General features: G+C 39.6%; 1 protein-coding gene across 5 annotated transcripts in view; it reads right to left on the minus strand.

Annotated features, from left to right (window-relative positions):
* Positions 1–24,763, minus strand: part of SORBS2 (sorbin and SH3 domain containing 2) — a 229,539-nt gene extending 204,776 nt beyond the window's left edge. For all 5 annotated transcript variants that reach the window (XM_058436981.1, XM_058436984.1, XM_058436982.1 and 2 more), the window contains exon 1: positions 24,232–24,763. The gene's annotated coding sequence lies outside the window, so the exon portion shown is untranslated. The remainder of the gene's footprint in view (positions 1–24,231) is intronic.
* Positions 24,764–25,259: the final 496 nt, after the last annotated feature.

Below are 25,259 nucleotides of genomic sequence, written 5' to 3' on the forward strand. Positions count from 1 at the left end.
TTGCTGGAATGTACTGAGTGAATATACACCAAATAAAGCAAGACAGGGATACTTTGAATGGAAAGCTCAAACAACAGCAGTAATGAATAGAAGGCTTGACTTGTTTAAGTGAAAATAAGAGAGCCTGGCATGGACAAACTGAACTGATGCATTGGGGAACAGATTAAGTAAAAGGTACGTAAAAGACAACATCTTCTTCACACACATATTTAGAAGGGAAAGATAAGCTGTAACGGACAGAGAAACCCTTATACGACCTGAGGGGATTATAAATAGCATCCTTACATGGGGCTATTTCTATATAGCCTCTCTATTTTTTACTTTGTAGGAAGATTGAATGACTTTAGACCTATGATTTCTGAGAGCTCTGTCTGATTTCTTTTTTAATTTACAAAAGTTTTTATATAAAATTCAGGTCTTCTCATTTCTCTCTGAGCCTCCCTCCTCCCATCTGTCTCCACACTATCCTAAGTGCCTCCACTTTGGGTACTCTTGGGTTTTATGGCTAAATCCAGCAATGCAGATTGTGGGCAGGCAGCTTTCCCGTATTGTTCCTACCGCCCATTTCTCTACAGCATTTCTTAAATAGGGCCTAGTCTGGAGACTTTCAGGACAAATATTATAGTTCTTACTTTTCATTTAACCTTGAATCATGGCTGGAAAGAACATTACAAAACCTAGGTAATCATCCCCTTCACATTTTGAAAATTGGGGAGCAGAAGATGATTTTACAGGTAAAGCCATGACTAGGGCCAGGGTCTAAGAAACATTGTTGCAGTGAATGGGCAAATGACATCAAATGGCGCAGGCAGCATGTTCCAGATCCAGATCTGAGATGGGAGAGGGGTTTCCATGGGTCCTGCTGGTCTGTGCCATGAGCACCAGGGCTGCTTTGTTCTGCCTGGGAGCAGCTTTGTTGGAGACTTGCTATTCAAACCCCTGATGAACTAAATTAGCTGTTAATGCTGTTCGCAATCGTAGACTCACTTAAGTATCAGGTGATAGCGTCAGTGGAACAACAAAAAGAGGTTTTCATAGAGAAGGAAAAGAGATACTGACAGAGAAAATGAGGTTTGCGATAATTTTAGTAAGAATGGATTCAGCGGGGGAAAGAAATTAATAGGCTATATCCTAAAAAGAAAAACACATAAAATTTGGTGCTTCAAAGTTTCAAATTAGGCACATTTCAGTTGAGTCATAGCCAGACACTCAAGCACAGCAGTGTGATCTCAGAATCAATCAACTATCAAAGGAGAATAGCACCATTTAAGATAATTAGAAAAATGACTTCAGAAATGAGATAATTCTCAGAGAGAAATTATTCATACAAGGCTTGCTGGTAAAACTTCTGAAAAAAAGAACCTTGCAGCTGAGTTCATTTTATAGCATTATATTAGGGTATACTTATTTGGTAAATTTTGTAATTATACCCTGTAATGAATCTTACCTGCAAAGACAGAGAAAGACTCATTTCAAGCCACCCTTATATTTGCACATATTACGTTGGGTAAGAGAAGAAGGAATTGGAAAGCTCTTCACCAACGGTGTCCATCACTGTGGCCAAACCTGGGTTCTAAATTGCAGAGCCTCCGCCATTCTGTAACTTGAACTCTGTTTTCATGTTACAGATTAAGATCTATCCACTTGGCCTATTTTAAAAACAGTTGCACACATTTGAACACAACTTCGAGACTCCAAATTGGACTTCTGTACCACCTTCTATTTTCGGTAACCACAAGGGTGCTGGAAATTTCAAGTACTAACAAACGCCACAACCTACAAACTTAAGAACATGAGCTGGAGAATACATGACTCCTGGGCCACAGAACACACCTGCACTCTGGGCTCCAATTATTCTTTGGGGCGTTTGACTTACAGATCAAGGACCAGGTCGGGTCATCTTTGTTTGGGATGTTTATACTCTTTTTTGTGATGTCTTCAACGTTGCATTGCTCTTTTTTTTAACACTCAAAAGTCAGCTTAAGATCCAGTGTTAAAGCTTATTTTTGTATTTGAGATTAATATGATATTTCCATTTTCCATAAGAAATGAGATTGCCTTCCTTCTACTCTTAAGCAGTCCTGTAGAGAACTCCTAATATTCATTCGTCCCCACTCACCTTATCCAGATTCAAATTAGCTGCAAAGGTACTCAGGGATTCTATGCAATAATTATTCAAAATAAAGTCATAACAATTTTGTTATTTAGCAAAGTATAATTTATCAAATAAATCATATTTATAAGTATAATTAATATATAATTACATATTAGATAATATAGTAATTGCTTATCAAATATGGAATATATTTCTATATCATCAAGAAATTAAATATAATTTCTTATAATTTCAAATATAAATTATTAAATATAATTTTAGCAAATAAAGTCATAATTTCATTCTATAGTCTCCTCTATTCTTATGTTTAAATGGATACATTGGTGTCCTCAGAATATACCAATTTTTTACAACAGAATCATTCAAGAGAGACATTATAACATTTTAATCTCTTGATTTTTAATGCAGTATTTCATTAAACTCCTTTTAAGTATTACAAGTTTTTGAAAATGTGCCAAGTGAGGTATTGTTAGGTAATTTTGCTGCTATTCTTGCTTCTCGACCATTTTCTCACTGTTTTAGTGCATTTGGAAATGAGTTTGACCCTAAGTTTCTTCCTACCTATATAAATACTTAGAAACTCTTGCACTGTTTCCAAATCAACTGGAGCAGTGCCTCCATGGGCTACATTTGCCATTGTCTATTTCACTGAGAGACAATATAGCTACTGTAGTTACGAAGTTCATGAATGGTCCTTGCTAATTTCTAGGCTGTTGAAACATGTCTCTAATTTCACAGATTTTGAGGAGGCAAGAGATCTGGAGTTTTATTTCTTAATTACACTTATCTCCACTCACTGCTTCAGTGGTTATGTTAACTTTGTCCTGAGAGTAACTAGCATTGGGGTAAGATGTAAAACACAAAAATAATGATGTATTATTCGATCAGTCTATGAACCCATACCGATTAGTGGCCACACTCAGAAAGACATATTGTAGAGAAAACATTCCCAATTCTCACTCACATGGTAACCACCCCGGCTCTACAAGTATACTACATGTACCTTTGCCACTTATCTGTTGAACGTGTACTAATAGCTTCCTCCAATGAATAAGGACTCTAAACTTCAGGGATCATTACAAGGTACCCGAGGAGCTGGGCGACTCTACAATTGGAATTATTTTCACATTGAAAGAGCCAAGAAATCTATGAACTCATATTTTACTCAATTTATTTGTGCAGCCACATATAAATAGATGGTCTATTCATGTAAAAGAAACTATTATTTTAATTCTAAGAATGTTAACTTCATTATTCATAAACTAGTCCATTGGTCTGATAGAAAGCATCTCTCATCTCACAGACAAATACTCTAAAATATGTTTATCACTATCAGCTGGCTTTATTTAGGGAACAATTCAAGATCCCCTGATCCCATTTTCTGAAATGATCCAATTTTGTCCCTCAGCATGGACTCTGTCCCACAGAAACTGCATTCCCGTTCCACACTGAGTCAATGGAAAGGAAGGCTGAGTTTGGTACTTAGCTATGAATATTCCATACTGTCTGTTCTCTGAAAAATGTGAACATTGAGTAGAAAATCATGAGTATGGGGGAACTTTTAAATGACAGGCTGGACCGGAGGCGGATATGACTGACACATTGTACTCACACTCTGGCAGAACAAGCTCTGTCTCACGAAATCGAGCATGGCAATGTAATGAGGCTTATTAAAATGCCACTTTTCATAAACAATTTTGAAAGTTTCTCTAAGTACTAATTTGGGAAAGTATGCTAATTTTCAATACTTAAAACCTACATCTGTTTAAATTAGAATGAGCACATTTTTGCCACATGCCACGTTTTATTACCATGCAATGGTAAGTATAAATTTACCACCTACATAAGAACAAAATATGGGCAATACATTTATGAATACATTAAATGTTTAAGAAAAAGCTTTTCTGCACTTCATATGATCTTGTTTTGTTTGTACAGACTCATGTTTGTGAGCTGGGCAAGTTAGCTTAGATATAAGGTATACATAGACCTTGGGCGTGGAAGGTCCAGGAGGGCAATGACTTCTGTTTTATTCATATAGCACAGTGCCTGCCCCATAGAAAAAACCTAGCTCACGGTGGAGAAAAGTGAATGATGGAACAATGGACGTACAAAGCCAGCCAAGGTGAGGCTGTACAGTGTTTATCGAACAGTGGAGGTTCTGAAGATGACCTCGACTTGTTTTTTATTTTTCTTACTCTAAGTGCCTTGGGTGAACTCTTTCACCTAGCATGTTAGGACTAATCTGCAAAATGGAATTTATTATAAAAGTAAGTGCTCACACTTGATATCTGTCACACTAGATACTCTTAAAAATGTGAAAAAAAAAGATTGTTTTTCCCCCACAAGTACATGCCGTCAGAGTAACCATTTTCTTCTTTAGATCAGAGTGCTAATAGTCAACAAAGGGAAATTGTTCAACATGTACAGAGCCACAAGACTCTGGATTCCTTTTGAACTCCATGTGAACTGTATTTGGTTCCAAAGTAGGGCTAATCATTCTTAATCCAGGGGTAAAACCACCACCACCAGTAAACAGACAGGCCCCCTGGCATTGAAGATCAAGTTGGTGATGATCAGTTTTCTAATGGGATAGCTTCTAAATAATGTCCCAATTTAAAATTGATGCAAATTTTGATAATGGAAATTGACAAAATGTTTATATTCAGAGGGTTAAAAATTTGTTTTCTATTGCTTAGTCTTGTGACATCCTAGTTAGATGTCTAAACATGATTGGTGCTACCTAAATTTCCTTTGGCCCCATTCTAGATACATCTCCTTATTTTGAAATTTTCATAACATTAAGTAGATTTAGGAAATATGGGATGGCGTGGTGGCTTATGCCTATAATCCCAGCACTTTGGGAGGCCAAGACGGGAGGATCACCTGAGGTCAAGAGTTTGAAACCTGCCTGGCCAATATGGTGAAACCCCGTTTCTACTAAAAATACAAAAATTAGCTGGGTGTGGTGGCAGGTGCCTGTAATCTCAGCTCCTCAGGAGGTTGAGGCAGGAGAATTGCTTGAACCCAGGAGGCAGAGGCTGCAGTTAGCTGAGATCATGCCACTGCACTCCAGCCTGGGCGACAGAGGGCGACTCCATCAAAAAAAAAAAAAAGAAAAGAAAAGAAAGGAGAGAGAGAGAGAGGGAGGGAGGGAAGGAAGGAAGGAAGGAACGAAGGAAAGAAAATATGAACAAGCAAAGAGAAGAAAAAAACTTCAGAAAAAAAATTGTTGACATCCTAGATTGTTTTTTAATTCCTCCCTCTTTTTATTGTCGTGCTATTTCTGATCTTGAGGATACGGAAATTTGGTGTTCACTTATAAATAACGGTTTCCATAGAGCCCATGAGCAAAAAATACAGACAGAATGATAAAATGAGAAATGTAACATTTTCTTTTGGCTGATCTGTAGTTCCCACAAATGGGCAGTCTAGAAAACTGTTGAAAGTGCAGGGTTTGGAATGTGGCCGACTCAAGCTGGAATCCCACTTTCCCCACATGTGTGACCCTGTGCAAGTTGTTTAACTTCTCTGCGCCTGTTTCCTCTTCTATAAAATGAGAATAATGTCCTCATCAGAGCGTTTGTGTGAATAGTCAATGAGAGGTATTTAAAGAATTTGGCACGCTGCCTGACACAGTGTGCACTGAATGAATGGTGGCCATTATTATTATTTATAAGAATACTTACTGTTATTTTACTTTCTTAACTAACCCTGCAGATCGCAAAGCTCCAGTGCCATGTGATGTGAAGACTCATTTTAGATCAGCCCAAGAAAAACACCATTAAGCAGGTAAATCCAAATTCTGTTGGGAAAAGATCATATGATGCCTTCTTAAGCGAGTGCTTCAGGACTGTGGCACTGCAGTCTCTATTAGCCTAGGCAGTGGCAGAATGGCTGTTCTTTGGGAATAAGGCCTTTAGAAAACAGTGAGCTCCCACATTCTATCCTATCAGCATTTTTGCCGTGAATACTCCACATAATTTATCTCCAGATGATTAGTTTGCCTTAGTGCAATGTAATTAATTGGGACCAGAAGATACAAGAGTGTGTTTGTTATACTCTAATGAAGTTTCTTTGAGTTTTAAGTTGGACTTCAACAGTTTAAGAACAACATGATCACGGAAAGTCAAATGGATTGTATGTTAAGAAGATTTTTATTTAATTATTTATCTATTACGGAAATTTATGTGTATTCTGTGTATTTTTTTATTTTTGGCCCAGCTGAGCTTTGTTTGGTCAAGACCTCTGGGAGATCTTGACAAAACAAAGCATGTCTGGGCCAAAGACTTCCCTTCCATCTCTGGGGATTTTTTTATTGATGATGAAGTTATTAGGGATTGAGAGCCAGTTATGTGCCAGGCCCTGTGAGGTATCCTTTGCACAAATTACTTCATATAAGAGAACGATTGGTCCTATGATCTACGCACAGCATCCTTCTTTTACAGAGACCAAGCCTGTGATTGAAAGATATGGAGTCACACGGCAGCGGCCACACCTCCTCAAAAGCTAAATCCATGACTGGGCCTTGGTCCCCGCAGGCTCCTGCCCGGCCTGCCCCTTCCTGTCTTGCAAAATTGGAGGGACATTGGTGCAGAATTGGAGGAGCCCTGCCTTTGACAAGGCACATACAAAGGCAAAGTCCGTCAAAAAGCACTTGTTATACTTTCTTTTTTAAAAGAAAAAACAAATACTGTTATTTACTGACTTTTAAAACCAAGTGACCAAACATTGGCGACATAAAATTGTTTCTTAAGTATAACAAATGGCACTTCAAATTATTTTTTGGATTTTAAAAATAACCAGGTAAAGAAATGACATTAGGCTGGGGAGAGAGGGCAGCAGAAAGAGAGTGGAGAGAGGGAGGAGGAGGAGGAGGAAATCCAGGCAGTGGGTGGGGCACAGCCGCACTGATGAGTGTCTGAGCCATGGGTGCTTGGTGCTATTCAGGGAGGCAGATCCTATGTTCACAAATAATGTACTACAGGGAAAGTTTGAAAGTGATCATTAAATTTACATTTTTAAGAAAGGGGAGTTGCGGGCCGGGCGCGGTGGCTCACGCTTGTAATCCCAGCACTTTGGGAGGCTGAGGCGGGCGGATCACGAGGTCAGGAGATCGAGACCACGGTGAAACCCCGTCTCCACTAAAAAAAACGTACAAAAAATTAGCTGGGCGTGGTGGCGGGCGCCTGTGGTCCCAGCTACTCAGAGAGGCTGAGGCGGGGGAATGGCGTGAACCCGGGAGGCGGAGCTTGCAGTGAGCCGAGATCGCGCCACTGCACTCCAGCCTGGGTGACAGAGCAAGACTCCGTCTCAAAAAAAAAAAAAAAAAAAAAAAAAAAAAAAAGAAAGGGGAGTTGCAGTCACAGCCACAAATATAAAAATCTAAATAAGGTGTCTTCAAGCATTGTCCTGGGACGAGAACTGCAGATACATGGCCCAGCCTCAACTCTCTAGATATCCTGCTGATCTCAGGGAATTCAGATGGTGTTTCCTGGGTCCAGTTCTCCCTCCCCCACCCCTCTGAGGAAGCCCAATCTAAAGCATCCGTGTTGGATGCTCTCACCACGACAAGGTGTGGAAAAAGAGGAGTTTCTATAAGTAGAATGATAACGAGGAGCTGCCAGATTTCTAGCAGGCTGGGGACTCGCTGGGCCCCCTTGACATGATGCTTCTGGGCATGACTGAGGTCCTGGGTGTGTGACTGAGGGTCAGGGCAATGGCGTCTGGGCATGATTGAGGTCCTGCCTATGTGAGGAATGTGGGAAGGATTCTTTGGGTGACTGGTGCACCCAGAGCTCCAGCCTGGGGAGAAGCTGCTTTCACCTCCAGCCAGGAAGAGTGGCTCCCAGCAGCAATACCCCACAGTAGCTCAAAGTCGTTAATCATCTCACTAAGTAAACTGTGTTTGATTCAAAGTAGGCAAGAGTGTTCAGATGCCTAAAAACACAAGTGGTGTGTACAGGCGGGCTTCATGAGCTTGCAAACTGAGCATGTGCACCTGACCCTGTGCTTAGAATGGCCAGGTGTTCTGTTTGATACCCTGCTTCATCATCTATAAGTTATTCATCATAATTCTGGAATGGCCTTTTCATCTTGTGCTGGGCCCTGCAAATTTATATAGCAGATTCTGGTTGTGTAAATTTCAACAGAGATAAACAAAGTTTCCAAAATTTCTGAGACTCCAATCTCACATCCTACACCCTCAAAAATAGAAGAAAGAGGTAGGGGCAGCTTCGGCAATTCCTTCCTCTCTCCTGCCACTGGGACAAGCTCACCTCCGCTGCACCCTCCCTGCATCAGCTCTCTTTGATCTGTACCTTCAGAGAAGGTTTTTATCCTAGTCACTCTCCAGCAGACACCTCCTGCCCAGCCTCTCTCTGAAGGTCTACATGGCAGCCACAGGCCACATGTGGCTCCTAGGCACTTGCCTTCCTTGCATTGAGATGTGTTATCCTGCAAAATACACACTAGATATGAAAAAAAGAATGTCAAGTAAGTCATTACGATTTTTTATACGTGTTGAAATCATAATATTTTGGCTGTACTAGGTTAAAAACGTTATAAAAGTTGGTGTCATCTGTTTCTTTTTGCTTTTTAAAATGTGGCTGATGGAACATTAAAAATTACATATATGGCTTCTCTTTGCTGCTCAATATATTTCTATTGGTCTAGACTTTTTTTTTTGAAACCACGTATCCACCTAAGTACTCTACCTGCATCTCCATCTCAGAAAGTCTCAAACCAATTTCACTATCTTCTTCCCCCAAAACACTTTTTCCATATCTTGTTTTCCCAAGACAGAAACCTGGTGATCAAACCATAGCCTGCTTCTACTCCCAGACGCCAACTGAGAACTGTTGGTTCTGTCTCCATAATCTCTCCACGCCAGCACTTTTCCCCCAGCCCTACTGTCCGGTCCTGGCTGAGCCATTCGTCTTTTCTTCCTGGATTACTGTACTGACCTCCTACGGGAAATTCCCTTTTTTTTTTTTTTTTTTTAATTTTCTTGTAGAAACGGGATTTTACTGTGTTGCCCAGGGTGGTCTCAAACTCCTGGGCTCAAGTAATCCTCCTGCCTCTGCCTCTGAAAGTGTTGGGATTAACAGGCATGAGCCACCCCACCTGGCCGTACGTGAAATTCTTGAATTCATTCCCACCCTGCCTCAGTGGTACTCTCACAACAGAGTAACTGTCTTATAAAGGAAATCCTATTTTATCTTCCTGCTTGAAATGTCTCACAGTTGCCCGGCCATCTGGCTCTGGACTGCTCGCCCGATTTTACTATCTCTCCACATCGGGCATCCTGCATTCCAGCCATACCAATGGTTCCCAGGGCCCTGCAAATTTATATAGAATCCCTCGCTCCATGCCTGGGTGCTGTGGCCACGCTGTTCCCTGGTCACGGTGGGGCTAGGCAGCCTCCAGGGCTCAGAATCCATCGCTCCATGCCCAGGTGCTGTGGCCACGCTGTTATTCCCTGGTCACGGTGGGGCTGGGCATGCCTGGGCGCTGTGGCCACGCTGTTCCCTGGTCATGGTGGGGCTGGGCATGCCTGGGCGCTGTGGCCACGCTGTTCCCTGGTCACGGTGGGGCTGGGCAGCCTCCAGGGCTCAGAATCCATTGCTCCATGCCAGGGTGCTGTGGCCACACTATTATTCCCTGGTCACGGTGGGGCTGGGCAGCTTCCAGGGCGAACGTGGACATATTCTTAGGCCCCACCTCATGCACTTCTTCAGAGAAACCTCAGAGGCTCCTTCACAAGCCACAAGTACCCCCAGATTTCCCTCACTCTGTGCATCCCATGCACCTCTAGCCACGCAGCACCACACTCAAGTAGAATTGCCTATGTTGAAGACTGTTTGGCAGTCACTGTTCTAGATGCGTTCCAGACACTTAGAAGAGCGACTGACACAGAGCAGGGCTTGACTGATTACATCCCTCGCTCATTTCTCCCGGCCCCGTCACCTCAGTTCATGCCCAAGTTTTCCTCTTGTCTAATTTATTGACACTATAATTTCGTAATCTTTTCTTATGCTCTTCATTTAATTTGACACTGTTACCAGTTATATATTTTTCACCCACAAATATGATCATTACTTTTCCTCTGTAAAGTAGCTCCAATGGTTCTCTCTCTTTCACTCTTTTTTTTTTTTTCCCTAAAGAATTAACCCAGACTACTTAACATGATGATGATCCTGATGCTGATGACAAAAATAGGCATGAGTGACCATTCATTCTGCCTCTGATGTGCCAGGCGCTGCACCGGTCATTTTGCAGTAATCTCATTTAATCCTAATGATAATACTCAGATGTAAGCACTATTATCTCTTCCCCCTAAGTAGGGAAATAGGGGTCTGGAAAAGCCCAGGAGCCTGTTCCCCAAGACCAAGTTAGCAATACAGAGCTGGGAATGAATTCCAACTTTATGTGACTGCAAAGCTCTTCTATGCCCCCCAGACCACCCCATGCCCAGTTCTCCCTACTGTTCCTACATTCCAGACACACCATCCAGCCTGCAATATGCTTTCACGCCATGTTCACCTGCAGACAACACTTTCTCCATCTAAAGCCCCTGCCTTCACCGTGCACACACTGAAGTTGCCTAGGAGGGTCAGTCACGTCCTACTCTGTGCCTTCCTTCTGCCTCAGCACTTGTGATGCTGCAGGATTATCAGTTTCCCCTTCCTCATCCCAAAGACTGAACAGTCACCAAGAGTAGCAAGTCGACTAGTCACCACTGAACATACGCAGCCTGGAGAATCAGAGGTGCACAGTGTGTGCCTTTTACATGAACTCATGCATACACCAAGAATGACAGTAATGCCTGCTCACATTTGTTTAGCACCTCCCACACGCCAGACCTCACCCTACACAATTAGAATACATAATCCATTCAATCCTCCCACCACTCTTTGGGATAATGTATCATCTTAATCCTTGTTTATTTTTTCCAGAATAAACTTGCAATTCTAACAACTTCAACAGAAAATAAATAACTTTTGCTCAATATCAAACTCTATAAAATCACTAAAATTGGCCCAATATCCTGGTTTTTTTTAACTTGCATTATTTCTTCCTGATAATGACATTTAGGCCAGTCAAATCCTGTATTACTTTTTTAAACAAAGAAAAAGAGATTATGAGTTGCTTTTAAAATTCATGTGTGACAAGCAGAAAAAAACTCGTGGAGGCAGTTTCTACATTTAACCTAAGTGTACTTAGCAACCACACTTAATAGCTTTTTAAAAAGCCTCGTTTTTAAAAAATGTAGATCTTTCTTTGCAGAGTGACTTAAAAGACATCATCATAGTCTTATTAATTAAACATGTTCTTAACAGAAAAAAGACTCTCGAAAGCTAGTATATATGCTTCATTAAGCTATATGCAACCATCAGTCCGTATCTTGAATTAGGCTCCATGTGAGGCCCTGATTTGCCCTACTTCTTTCTGATACCCAGAACAGCACGGCCCACTGCCTACCAGTGTTTCCAGCAAAGATAGAAAGTTCTACACGTCTAAACGTTTTCGCCCTGATATCAAAAACAAAGCAAAACACGTCTTCTCCACTCCCATTTTGGTTGACAGCATCACCATCTACCCACTGGCCTCATCCACCCAGAAGCCTGTCTTTTTTTTTTTTTTTTTTGAACTTGAAATACTCATGTGCTTTATTTGTATAAATTTCCATTATTCCCCCACTGCTCCAAAAATAGAGAAGAAAGTAACATAAATGTACTGACATCGGTTTGAGATCTAGAACATGTTACCTTCCCAAAGTATCCATCTTGGAAATAGGGAAGGAGTCTTAGCCTCATAAAAGCACATGAATGAAAGCTCAGAGGAAATACTCTAAATCTAGTTTTCTGAAATTGGTAAGCAGAAGCTCTGGAGTCAGTTACAGGTTGTGAGCCTTCCACCAAGAAGAGCCACCTAACATACCAAAAAAAAAAAGCATGAGATTCACTTAAAGTTTGACAAATTGAGCAACTCCTTTCCATTGTCTGCATTTTAGAGAACCTACTGATGTGTTTTAACAGCTACAGTCAGAGAATGGTGAGACGCCCAGTGACATTGGCTATAGTGGTAGCAAACCGGGTAGTGGGAAGTTTTCTAACAAATATTATGTAAAAGGAGAAGCCTGAGTCTTTTAACACCACAGATCAAACACTGCAAATGGTAGGATGAGCATTAGAGTCCTGCTGAGGTAGCTGAGACTTACACTTCACAGGAACTGTAGTGGTACCTAGATCTCCCTGAAGAGTGGCAGAAGCAGCCGCCTGTCCCTTCAACTACACACGTGCATGGCTTCTCAAGACTCCAGAGTTTACTTAGAGACGAATAACTAGAGCACAGGAATTTGGAAGAGAGTCTTTCTATAAACTCCCAGGAATGGCCAACACCAGTAGAGGCTGACATCTGTGAGACCTTCTTTACGTCAGATGCAGTGCTCTCATCAACATACGACACACGTGCCTTTAATGCCTGGGAGTATGGCGACACTCATTTAGATGAGGGAACTGTGGCATAGGGGGTTTCGTACCTTGGCTCACTTCTCCGCAATCAGGTTTCTAAACCAGAACTCCCACCCAGCAATGTGTGAGTCCAAAGTCCATGCTTCTAAGTGCAGTGGCTCACGCCTATAATCCCAGCACTTTGGGAGGCTGAGGCGAACAGATCACTTAAGGCCAGGAGTTCGAGACCAGCCTGGCCAACACGGTGAAACCCGTCTCTAACAAAAATACAACAATTAGCTGAGTATGGTGATGCACGCCTGTAATCCTAGCTGCTCTGGAGGCTGAGGCAGGAGAATTGCTTGAACCCGGGGAGGCGGAGGTTGCAGTGAACCAAAATCGCGCCAGTTCACTTCAGCCTGGATGACAGAGTAAGACTCCATCTCAAAAAACAAAAAATACAAAAAGTCCATGCTTCTAACCACTAGCAATCATCCTATAACATATTCCCCTCAATGAAAAAGACTGAATCCAAGAAATCTCACCTACGTCAGACTAAGTCATAGAGATTTATAGTAATAATTTTAAATGCATCTTTGACTTTCAGACCCAGCATATAAAAGAGGAGAGTGTGAGTCAGTGCCGTTTCTGGGCGTCCGCTGGGAACTTCCCTGACCGTCCTTCTGGCCCTCAGGAGTGGCGCTCACTTGCTCAATTCATGTCCTCGGTCCCTGGGCCTATCTCTTTGCTGCCCTCCCTGGGATCTTGCTCCTGGGGTAGCCCTGCTTCCCTTGCAGCTTTCTTCACTGCTGCTTGTGCCTTCGCCAGGGCTCCGCATGGGCTTAGCTCTTTCTTCATTTCTCTCCCTCTCTTCTCTTTTCTTCCTGCTCTCTTAGCTGGGCCCCCTCCATCCTTTCGTTTCCTAGCTGTACCTGTTGCTTCCATACCCTTAAAAACATACTCCATTTTCTCCCTAGATGTATTGAGGTATAATTGACAAAGCTGCAGACATTTAAGGTGAACCATGGGCTGCTTTGATACATATGTACTGTGAAATGATCACCACAATCAAGTTAGTGATCACTTCGTATCGTTATCTTTTTTGTGGATGGTAAGAACATTTGGATCTACTCCCCGAGCGAGCTGCAACTGTGCAATGCAGTTTTATTCGCTACAGTCACCGTGCTGCATGAGATCCTCAGAACTTATTTGTTCTATAACTGAAAGTCTGTGCCCTTTGACCTTATTTTCCTCCCCCCACCAATTCCTGGCAACCACCATTCATTTGACTGTTTCTATGAGTTCAACATTTAGACTTCACATATAAGTGAGATTATACAGTGTTTGTCTTTCTCTGACTTGTTTTGCTTAGCATAATGTCCTCATACATGTCATTGCAACTGGCAGGATTTTCTTCTTTTTTAGGGCTGAATAATATCCCATTGTGTGTATATACACCACTTTTCTTTATCCACTCACCCATGGACAGGTCCTTAGGTTGTTTCCATATTTATTCATTTCCTTTGTATGTATGCCCAGAAGTGGGGTTGCTAGACCATATGGCAGTGCTAGTTGTAATTTTTTGAGGAAACTCTGCACAATTTTTTAATTTTTTGAGGAAACTGCACAGTTTTTTAATTTTTTGAGGAAACTCTGCACAATTTTTTAATTTTTTGAGGAAACTCTGCACAATGTTTTCTAATGTCTGTACCAATTTACATTCCCATCAACAGCTTACCAGGGTTCCCTTTTCTCCACATCCCCAGCACTCGTTATCTTTTGACTTTTGGTGATCGCCATCCTAACAGGTGTGAGGTGGTGTCTCATTGTGGTTTTGACTTGCGTTTCCAGGATGATTAGTGAGGTTGAGCACCTTTTCATACGCCTGTTTGCCATTTGTATGTCTTCTCTGGAAAACTATTCTGGCCCTTTGCCCATTTTTTAACTGAATTCTCTCTCTCTCTCTCTCTCTGTGTGTGTGTGCGTGTGTGTGTGTGTGTGTGTGTGTGTGTGTGTGTGATGCTCTTGAATTGTAAACACAGTTCTTAATCTTTCCATGTGCTTTAATCTCAGCACTTTAGCAACTGTCAAGAACAAAGTTCTTTTCAAAAAGTTCATCCCAAAGTTGGCCACTGACTCATAACAGGCAAAACCCAATGAGCACTTCCCTGAGCCTGTTTCTTCTTTACTCCTGTGAAACAATGATGACAGTGCACACCTCCCAGGGTTGTTGAGCCAGACTCAACAATTTACATGAAAGCACTGAGGGGGTGCCAAATAAATGTGAGTTGTATGAAACAATTCTTGATGCTACAAAGCTTGCTTTTCCAAACTATTGTCAAAATCTCACCTTGTTCGAGCCCCAATTAAAACACCACTTTCTCTAATTCATCTTTCCTGATCCTCTAAGAAACTTCCCTTCTCTGAGCAATTTATTACCATCTTCTGGAACTCCATCATTTGAGATGATCAAAGAGTTTCTTTATTGTATAAGTTGCTTCTGTGCATGTCTTTTGAAGAAATAAATAAACGCATTGTTTATATCTCCCTTATAGCACTCCATCACCTTCTATCCTAAATTATAGTAAGTAGTGTTCCTGTCTTCCTGCACTAAACTGTAAGCTCTTTCAGTGGCTTCCTGGCTTATTTTCTCATCTTTTCCTCCGGTCCTTGATGGATGTGTCATAAATGAATAAGTAAATGATATGCAAATGCAAGTATCACTTTTTAATATACAGTTACAGCTTCGACATCCACAGTTGGGTCTGGCCACTCGTTAAGTTGTACTCAGAACTTAGGGCTTTCTCATTCTCTACTTTCCCTATCAAGGCCCTCTTTTCAATACCAAACAAATTAGAAAGAACACTATCAGCTAACTTACCTTAACATACTAACAAATGGGACAACAGTCTTCAAGGTCTGGAAGAGGAGAGCAGAGAACTCGTCATTGCCTGCTCAAGCCCATCTACCAGGAAGGGAAACTCCAGATACTGTGGGCCACTTGGCAGTTAGGAACTCATGGTACTGATTTCTACGTTGAGCAGATATAGTTTGGTGATAGTCTTAAAAATCATTTGTCACCTGTCATGACACTTGCCAGATGAAATTCTGATTTCCCAAGAGAATGCACCGACAAATTAATAATCTGACCTTTAAAGGGGTGATATTTCTCCGTGTCCGTCAACAAGGGGCCATTCTGTTTTGTTGACCAAAGAAAATACTCTTTCACTCTCTGAGGGGTTAGCTAGAGTGGATGCAGATTTCTCCAATGCTTTGCTTTTGGTTGGAAATAGAAACATTTGAATTTCAAAGCAACACTTTTCCTGATTCCTACTGAACTCAAAAGCTCTAGTGGTTGAGTGATCCCACTGGTAACAAATACTTAGAGGGCCAGAGTCCTTCTGGGTCCTATCCCATCCTCCTGTTCTCTCCTACTCTCAGGCCTTTTCTGCACCATGCAAATCCAGCACCCATTCTCACAGGCTGGGCGAAAGGCAGAATGCAATACCATGACTGAGGAGGCTGGCAATGAGGCAATTCATAAATGGAACATTCCCCAGGAAACATAATTTTATGATCATAATCTTTTTGTTCTTGACAGTTGCAAAATTAAATGCCAGAGCCAAAAAAAGTGAGGCACAGTTTTAAGGGTATGTTTTCCTAATTCGATCTTCAAAGGAAGCACAAGCTTAGGGTTCAAAATCATTATGATGTAATATTATGCCACATAATAATACATAGATCCAGTCATTTTACCAGATAACTGTCAATATAAAGCACTGACAGGACATTTGGGACTTCGGGTCAACAGGAAGGTGGTTTTTCAAACTAAACTATATTATTTATGGCTTTGATTGTCATTTGCTTTTATAAGATGAGGGTGACGGTAATTCTGCTCTTCTGCCAATAAATCTAAAAATTAATTTAAAATGTAGTCAAAATCCTTGGCACACTTTAGAAGGAAGATTTTTTTTAATTAAAAAAGCCATATTAATCATTATATAAATGAGTAATATTAGTCCTGTAAAATTAAATCTATGGTGGAAAGGAAGGCAGTAAGTGATATAATCAGATTTCAGAACACATATCATATAAAAAGTTATGTTTCTAAATAAAGTGAGTGTGAAAGAATTCAGGATATATTATCAGTCATCTGAGTTATTGCCCTAAGAAAGCCCTTTTCCCAAAACAGATATGGTTTCTCTGACAAAGAAGATAAGTATGCCTTCTCATATTTTTATTATTTGCTTAACTGTCAGACATAACTCATATGTAGTTAAGTTGTTCAAAAGGTTAAATTCTGAGGAAAAATTCTACGAGTGGTTTAAATGAGCCAAATCATTTTTGGTTGCGTCATGATTTCCTCTGTTGAAAAAGTCTCGATGACTTAAAAAAGGTTGCTTTGATATTTAGCTTAGTGTTTTACCCAAAAAGCACACTAACCAAAAACAAACAAACAAAAAACCCATTATAAAACAAACATTTAAAGATATGTAGAGCAGATCAGTTTTCTCATGATGAAGGTCACGTGGAACCACACACAGGTTACCTTACTTTCACCAGGCGCCTTTCCACGGGTGTAAATTTATTTGTTACAATAACCTACTTGGCCTGGTTATTCACCCATCCTTCGTTCACTCTTGGTAGTGGACATGGCAAGATGGTGGGTAAAAACACGTAACCCAGACTGCTCTCTCATGCAGGTCACTTTCACGTGGAAAGACTGGACACGTCAAAAAACTTCATTAACATGATATAAAAATAATACATTATGTAAAGTGGTATCGGAGCATCTAAGACAAAGGGATTAAATGTGATGTTTGTTAAATCCCTCTTTGGGAAATAATTTGAGATTGCAGAAAATGTTTCTGAGAAATTCCACTGTAAATGTCCTTAAAAGTGCCTACTTTTTAGTATTTGGTATTATACTCATAGATTTTGTGATTTTCCAGATTTTTCATTAAAAGTTAATATGCATGAAACTCTTGGGATAGTAGCTAGTACAGAGTAAAATCTATATAAATTAATATTATTATCAATATCTTTTGGAGTGGACAAACTGAACATTTTTTGAGTAATCTTTTGCGTAGTTGACTGAATACTAGTTAATAGGTTTGTATCGTTTTCTTGAGTTAAATCAGAAGCAGATATTTTGATTGACTATATAAGGTCTTGCAGCTTCTATGGTTTTTTTTTTAACTTGAGAAGATCTTCCCAGACTGATAACTCTTTCTATCTTGAACTCTCCGTTCAACTATATTCTAAAGCCTTAAAATAAAGATCTTCAATTTTATAACTCTGGATTTAAGCTTTTCTTATTCTTTTTTATTTTAAAAAAGAAAATTTTAACTCTTTAGGTTGATTATATTTCTTGATGAATGTGGCTGTACTGAGAGGCTTTAAAAAAAGTTGAGATTAGAAATCAGTTTTTCTTATCTTCTGAGTTATTCACTATATGATGTGTTGCATTTGAGCTTTATCTATGCTTCTGGTAATATTTCTGTCTTATATAATTGTTATAGTATAATGCTTCTCACCAGGAAGACTATATCTATATATATTTTTAATAATAGCCTTTTTAAATTTTCATGTGTTTTTTCTTCTCCTTTGTTTTATGATTTTTAAAAAATCAGAAAAATGTCTGAATTGTCACTTTATCTCTAGATTCAAAGAGCACTTTCTAATCATGTGTTAGCATTAGCACAACACCGGGGAAGATCTGACTGCTGTAAGCCATTCATTCATTCAGCAAATACTGACTGGATATGCAGTATGTTGACCTGTTTGCTGAGGGCCTGTCTGCTCCAGCTGCCATTCTAAAGCGAGTCAAGTTTTCCCTGTAACTTTTGCTCTGCAGAAGTAACCTGTGCCTTTTTCCATTCTCTTGCCATTCACCACTCTCCTGGCCTCCCTTTGCGTAAACTGGTTTAAGCCTGGTGCTCTGGGTACATCAAACAACACCGGTCTATTCACGCTGTAGCAGAGCAACCAAGTAGTTATACAGCTTTCATCTTAACTACTAGTAATACTATGCTATACAAATTTTGAAACCTAGATTTTGAGATATTGAGCAAACTAAAATACATAGTAATTACTACAGTGCAAGAATACATCTGACAGGTTAAATGTATGTGTTTTGGAAAGCGCTCAAACCCTTCACCAGATGACACAGTTAGCACAAGAACAGCTGAGGTTATTGTTATCTAATCTCCTTTCCCTTGTTAACTTGAGCACAGAGAACTGAAATAATTAGGTGTGAAGGCATCCTGATAATCTACCAAAAAGGCTCATTTTTAAGCAGCCAAGTGTTGCTTTCTTAAACTTTTGTTGTTCAGTAGCATAAAGTGTAGGCAACCTGTATGAAGTATAAAGATCTGGTATTAAAAAGACCCAATGAGGCAGAAGTCGCTGACTCCTCTCAGTAGGTGGAAAAGGATTCTCCGTGCAGCCGAAGGCTTAATGAAGCACATTTCCACCAGCCAGGCTGCTGCCTTTGTGGTGTCACCTCTTCAGAGGACTCAGTGCCTCTGAGAAGCTGGCTGTCCTCAGCGAGAAGTGAGTATAGGGACTTCTGCTTAGAGGAGACTAGAATGAACATTTATACTAATAAATTTTCTCCAACATAGCCAAAATCTCATTTGAATATGTTTTTCTTTCTGTGCATTTAAAACATTTGCCATTCTTCTTGGCATCCCATGCTTGTACTCTTAGAGAATCTTCACGAGTGGCACAGCTCTTGGCTAGAAGCCTATTTTTGCTCTAGTTCATTGGACTCCTTGCGGCTGATCCTTGCAGCTATATTAGTCTCTGAGGGATGCTGAATTGAATAGAACATCAGAAGATTTGGAGCCTGACGGGTTTATGTTGCCCCTGTCCTCAAATTCAACTATCCCAGAAAAAAATGTACTAGGACAAGAAACTGAAAAGAATTATTTCTAATAATAGATTGGATGAACTCTCCCCTTCAAAGCAGAGGATATAATTCATTATAAGATTTGTAATTTACTTTAACCACTGGGAAAACATCTCAGAGGGAAGAGAGAAAAACTGAATTTCTGATTAAATTTAAAAAATCAAAAATTTAATGAGCAGGCAACGGTATAAATGAACAGAAAAAAAAAGCAAAATATCACTGAAACTTTCAAATAATGTTCTTCATTAAAAATAAATTTCCCTAAATTATAATATGAATATATAAAGAGAAATTAGAAAATATAATGAGAACATTACCAGGGCTTTTTGTTTTCTTTCTTTCTTTTTTATTGTGTTTTTGTTTTTTTGAGGTGGGAAAATTTTCTTTGAAAGTAAGACCCTTGATTGGATTCAGGAAAGTGAAAGCTTTCTGAATTTTTGCTCAAATAATGCTTCTCTAAGGTACAGAATTTAATGCTGAATTTATGTATACCTCACCTGTATAGGGAAGAGGAAACCACTGCTTTTTTTGGCCAAAATTCCTACTTGGTAAACTAGCATATTTCAGTTTTGAAGACCAAGGTGTAGTAAAGTGTGGTCGAGATCCATATGGATCTGTCATGCTGCAAAACACCAAAATAAAAATCCGTCTTTGCTGGTTCCCTGTCATTTACTCAGCAAATATCCTCTTAATTGAACTTAAGCTGAAATATGAGTTCTTATTTGCCAATATTCAGAACTCAACAGTTACAGAAGTGTCTCCTTTTAACTGCATGCTCGTCTTGAGTTTTTCAGAAATAATACAGAAAAGCATATTTTGAAAACATGTTTATCTGTATTTCTCCACGTGACAGTGGCAGTTTAGGATTTAACAGGCGTATCCGTAATTAAATTGTTAGTTTGAGGAACTTTCGGAAAATTATCTAATGCAATCATCTATCACAACTCTTCTTTATAAAATACAAGTGTAACTCATTTCATTACGCTATCAGTGTAGTTAGACATAACTGAGACCTTTAAAAATATTATAAATGACTTAAAATAGAAAATGTTAGAAACAGTACAGGCATATTACAGAATCATGGTTTCTGAAATCGAATTACTATGTGCAATTTAAAATAATTAAACATGATTAGTCTTTAAGATGAATAGAACCAATTCCAACTTTAGCTATTATTTAATTATAGCATGCTGTACATTAAAATCAGCTGGAAGATAGCCAAAATAAAGCTTTAAAGGACAGCATGATAATTAAGAATTGCTATTTATCTTACTTTTATTAGAAAACTCAATGCTGGAATGAATGCAATAATGTCAAGAAATATGAATTTAAATAATTTCCTAAATATTTCACTTTTTAATTCCAAATATCAGGATATTTTAAACTTCCTCATCAATTCTACTTTATATACAAAAATTCATACAGTATTAATTAGAACTTTTGCTTTCAACACAGATATCTTAAAGACAAGGAATTATGTATTTATAATTTCTTAATAAAACTATGGGTACATTCTTATTTTTGATTGTGGCAGTTTTTTCATAAAAAGGCTACTGAAATCAGGCTTATTTAAAAAAAATAGTAATAATGTTATCTAATATAGAACAGAGGGTAGGAAGTCTCTGTAAACAAACCTATATCTCTATCAAGAGTGATACTAACAGAATATTCTCTCCCTTACCCAGGTACTCAAGTTGTAGGGTAACATAACTAGTGTAACATAACTAGTGATTTCCAGTCACCTTTTAGGTTTATTTAGGAACATTAAAAGAAATGCTGCTATTGTAGACTTCATTTCAATTATTTAATCTCTTTCTAGTTCACGACCTTTACTTTCTCCTGGTTTCAGCATGAAAAACAACTTCGTAAGTGTCTTACATTATAATCGGCTGCTAATCATCATCAACTCAACATTAGTTTTAAATACTCTGATTCCATAACAAATTTGTAATAGGGATATTTTCTATACATTTTATAATAGCTATGGATAGAAAAATCCTATTATCTATATACTAAAACATTCAAGTTGTTTTGTTTAAAACATACATTGTAAAATTTTCCCTCAGGAAATTTGGATCTATTATAGGAACCAAATTTATTATAGGATAAGCTACAACTGTAGCTTTTATGAAATTGGGATCCTGAAGCCATATTTTCAAATCAGAAAAATGAAAGCCTTGTTGTTTTTCAAATGTTTTAAGTTTCTTTGATAAAAGGCAGTATTAGCACTTTATTTCTAGGTCAAGTGTATATTTACAGTAACTAATAGGAAAATATTGAAGTCTGAGGTTACCAGTACAATGTCTGAATGCCAAATTCTGGACACTGGACAAAGTACTTTAGAATCAGAGGCCAGCAAAGCTCTGGGAGGCTGTGAACAGAGACAAATGCAATATGGTGCAGTAGACAGAAAGTCAGAAGTAAGATTCAGATGTAGCCAAACGGGGTGGGGGACAGTTTGGGGGGATGTCTGAGCTGGACTTGAAGGGCGTATGAAAGCAGCTATTCTTGCAGGGGAGATTGAAAGGAAATGACTCTTCAGGGGGCATTGCATTTGCAAAAAAAAAAAAAAAAGTCTGATATAGTGTGTTTTGGAAATTCCAAAATATTTGATATTGCCGGCAGAAGAGTTGGAAAGTGGCAGAAAATAAGGGTCTAAAAATAGCCATAAGTGAAGGTGCAAAGTCTTGAAAGGTAGAGATTATGTCTCTGAACCTGGTTCTCAAAATTGTTGAATTATTAACTATGGAGATGCGCTGTACAGAATTGAACTTAAAATGCTCATCTTTTTATAGCATGTCATCTTAAAAGGTTACTAAAATAGGAAAGAAATTGCACAGGTATAAAGTGTGTGCCATTCTTCTCGTGGGCTAAGGGTCTTGTCTCACCTGGTGCCACCATCAAGGCAACAGGCACAGCAGTCAGGTGTGCCCTGGATATTTCTACACCTCATTCTTCTAAAAGTTCCCCCAAGAAAAATTAATAGGAAATCAGGTGCTTGCTGCAGGTCTTTGCACCGTGTCCATTCTAAGAAATCCTTTGGCAGTGTAAAGCTTTGAAAGAAATTAAATTGGAGATTTTCTCTACCTTCCATTCAGCTCATATAGAATCCCTTACTTAGCTGATATTTTTACTCACAGAATTGGACTCAGAACTAAGTCTGTTCATTTAGTTTTCCTTTGAATGTTAAGCATAATGAAGTCCAAGGCCGTCACCTCACCATTTTATCCCCTATGACCCACATAGGCATACTCTTATCATCAAACATTTGAACGTGGTTCGCTCCACTGAGATCCTTGGTCTGTATCTTTATATTTTGACTATTTTGACATTTAGAACAAACGTTTTGAAAACTTCTCCTACTGCTTTAGTATTCTCTTACCTTAGGGCTTATTAACATTGCTACATTTGTGAAACAGGTGGTTCATGCTCATATCTATCAGTGAAAATTATACTTAAAATTCTGAAGAGACTCTTATGTCATCCAGATTTTGGAGGAAAAAGGTAGCAAATAGAAATACACTTCTTAGAAGTAGATCTCAGTTACTACTTATTTTAAATTTCATGGTAGATTCCATCTTTTGTAGATAGGGGCTTTATTCAAAGTTTTTGACCAAACATTTTTATTAAATATTTTCAATAGTATTATGAGTGATCTGACATTTTTGGTTAAAAAAACAACAAAAGAACTGACTTGGGTAAAGCTGAAACGTTGCTGAAACAGAATCTAATCCTTAGTCATTTCCTTACCAGGGATTTTGATTTGACTGACCAGTTTCAATCCACAGTAACAGCTTTGTTCCTAAGAGACTATAAATCAAGGAAATACTCACTACCAGGCAGTTTCTCCTGCAATTTAGGGTCTGTGCTGTTATTATGAAGCAACTGACAGCAAACATTTGCTGCAAGTATCAGCGCAGATTTGTATGAGGTGTGCGGTGTTTTTGGTTTCACTCTCTATCTCTGAAACCTATCTGCTTGTGAGAAAAATTGTGCAAGAAAAGAAGCTTTACTGCCACATACCTCAGCTGTCCTAGAACTCAATGCAGAGGCTTCACTTCCTTTCTTTCCTTGGATTCTGAGCCGGGGGAGCACAATGGGGGTCTTGTGCTCTGGGCCAGCAAGGCATGCAGATACTCGGAAAGGAGGTGTGAACGGCTTCCAATACCTACGCTGTTTGCTTTACAACTACCCCAACTAAATCAAACAGGACACCAAGACACTCAGTCCAGGGTAAGCAAGTCCAAAATCCACTGGCTATTATGACCCACATAGAGAACAGAAGTCTTTAATTTAAGTGTGTACATAGGTGTGTTAAGAGTTAAATAAATCATTTACGAGGCTTAAAAAGAAATGCCTCACAATTATGTGCCACTTCTTTTTCATGTAGTTCTCTGAATACAAGTCAAAGTGCAGGTCACAAAAGAATCCATTGTTCACAAGCGAGAAATGTTGGCTGTGAAGACGGTTCCGAACAAGCCATTGTAGTCTGCTCAAACAGCAAATACTGGTTTTAAACCCCAAAGCATATCGGTCATGTTTTTTATCTTCCAATTGCTAGAACCAAAATTCACTGAAACAACTCTATGTCTCTGATACTATTTTCTAGAAACGTGTGTGTGTGTGCGTATGTGTCTGTGTATGTTTGTTTGGTAAATCCAAATCACACAATCGATGTAAATCTTGCAGGCTAAGTTTTACCCCAGTTATTTTTATGCTGTGCTTTCACAAAGGTCAAAAAAGCTTACCTCTGTCAGTGTAGTGGGACGCTCAGGAAGCCCCTTCTCTCCTCGGCCTCAGCGTGCAGAATATGCCCTGGGAGCCCACAATCTGTTAACAGGAAGCAGGTAAACCCGAGAGCGTCCGCCTGCGTTCCAGTCCAGTGCCCGTCCCAGCACACACCTGCTTTTTCAGACCTGCCGCTCATATGCCACAGCCACGCACAGGAGCAGCATTAGCAGAGGGCAACACCCTCCGTTTGGATCCCTCGTTTTCAGGGTAAAGAGCTAGGGAGCTGCTGAGATAATATTGCAGGGAAAGCTTGCCTTCCCAAGACAAAAACCTTTGCTGCTGCCTGATAGCAGATATGCAGCATTATCACTCTGCATTCCACATTCTCCAATCAGCTAATTGGAACAGCAGTCAACAGCCTGTCCAAAAGGCAGCCTGCAGGCCTGCGTGGCTGTGATCATTGTATACTAACACGCCCATCGCTTCTCTCTTCCCTGAAGAGATGTATAAAAGAGGCTTCTTCCAGGGCGAAGCTCAGCAGAATATGCCACACTGTTTTCCATAAGTAAAATGGCTGGTCCTCTCAGCTCTGCTGCAGACAGCTCATTGGGTTCCACTGGCTTTTCGTAGCCATAGCAACAACCAACAGACAGACTTAGCAAGCATGGCTGATCATGTGCAGCGCACCCACACAGCTTGTTAATTTCTTTTCATCAAACTCATCATTTTTTTGAGGAGGGTAGCTTCTGTTATCTTTCTACACATTTCACCGATAGTGCAAGTGCTCCGATTTTTCCGCTCTCCTGAAGAACTCTTTTTTTATATGAGCCAGGGCTACGTATGAAATCGAGGAAGTGAAGCCCTATTAGTGGCTATCCAGGTTAATAACATGCAAATCACTTAAGAGACCCTAACTGGAAGCATTGTCAAAACAAGCCCCACCTTCCAGTCACAGAATGGGTGCAGAGAGCTGCAAACCGGAGAGTTACACTTTTTGTTTTTAAATGATAATCTTAGAGCCACTTAATTGAACAAAACCCTGTGA

The sequence above is a fragment of the Hylobates moloch genome, unplaced genomic scaffold (assembly GCF_009828535.3).
Source record: "Hylobates moloch isolate HMO894 unplaced genomic scaffold, HMol_V3 SCAFFOLD_3, whole genome shotgun sequence".
Lineage (NCBI taxonomy): Eukaryota > Metazoa > Chordata > Mammalia > Primates > Hylobatidae > Hylobates > Hylobates moloch.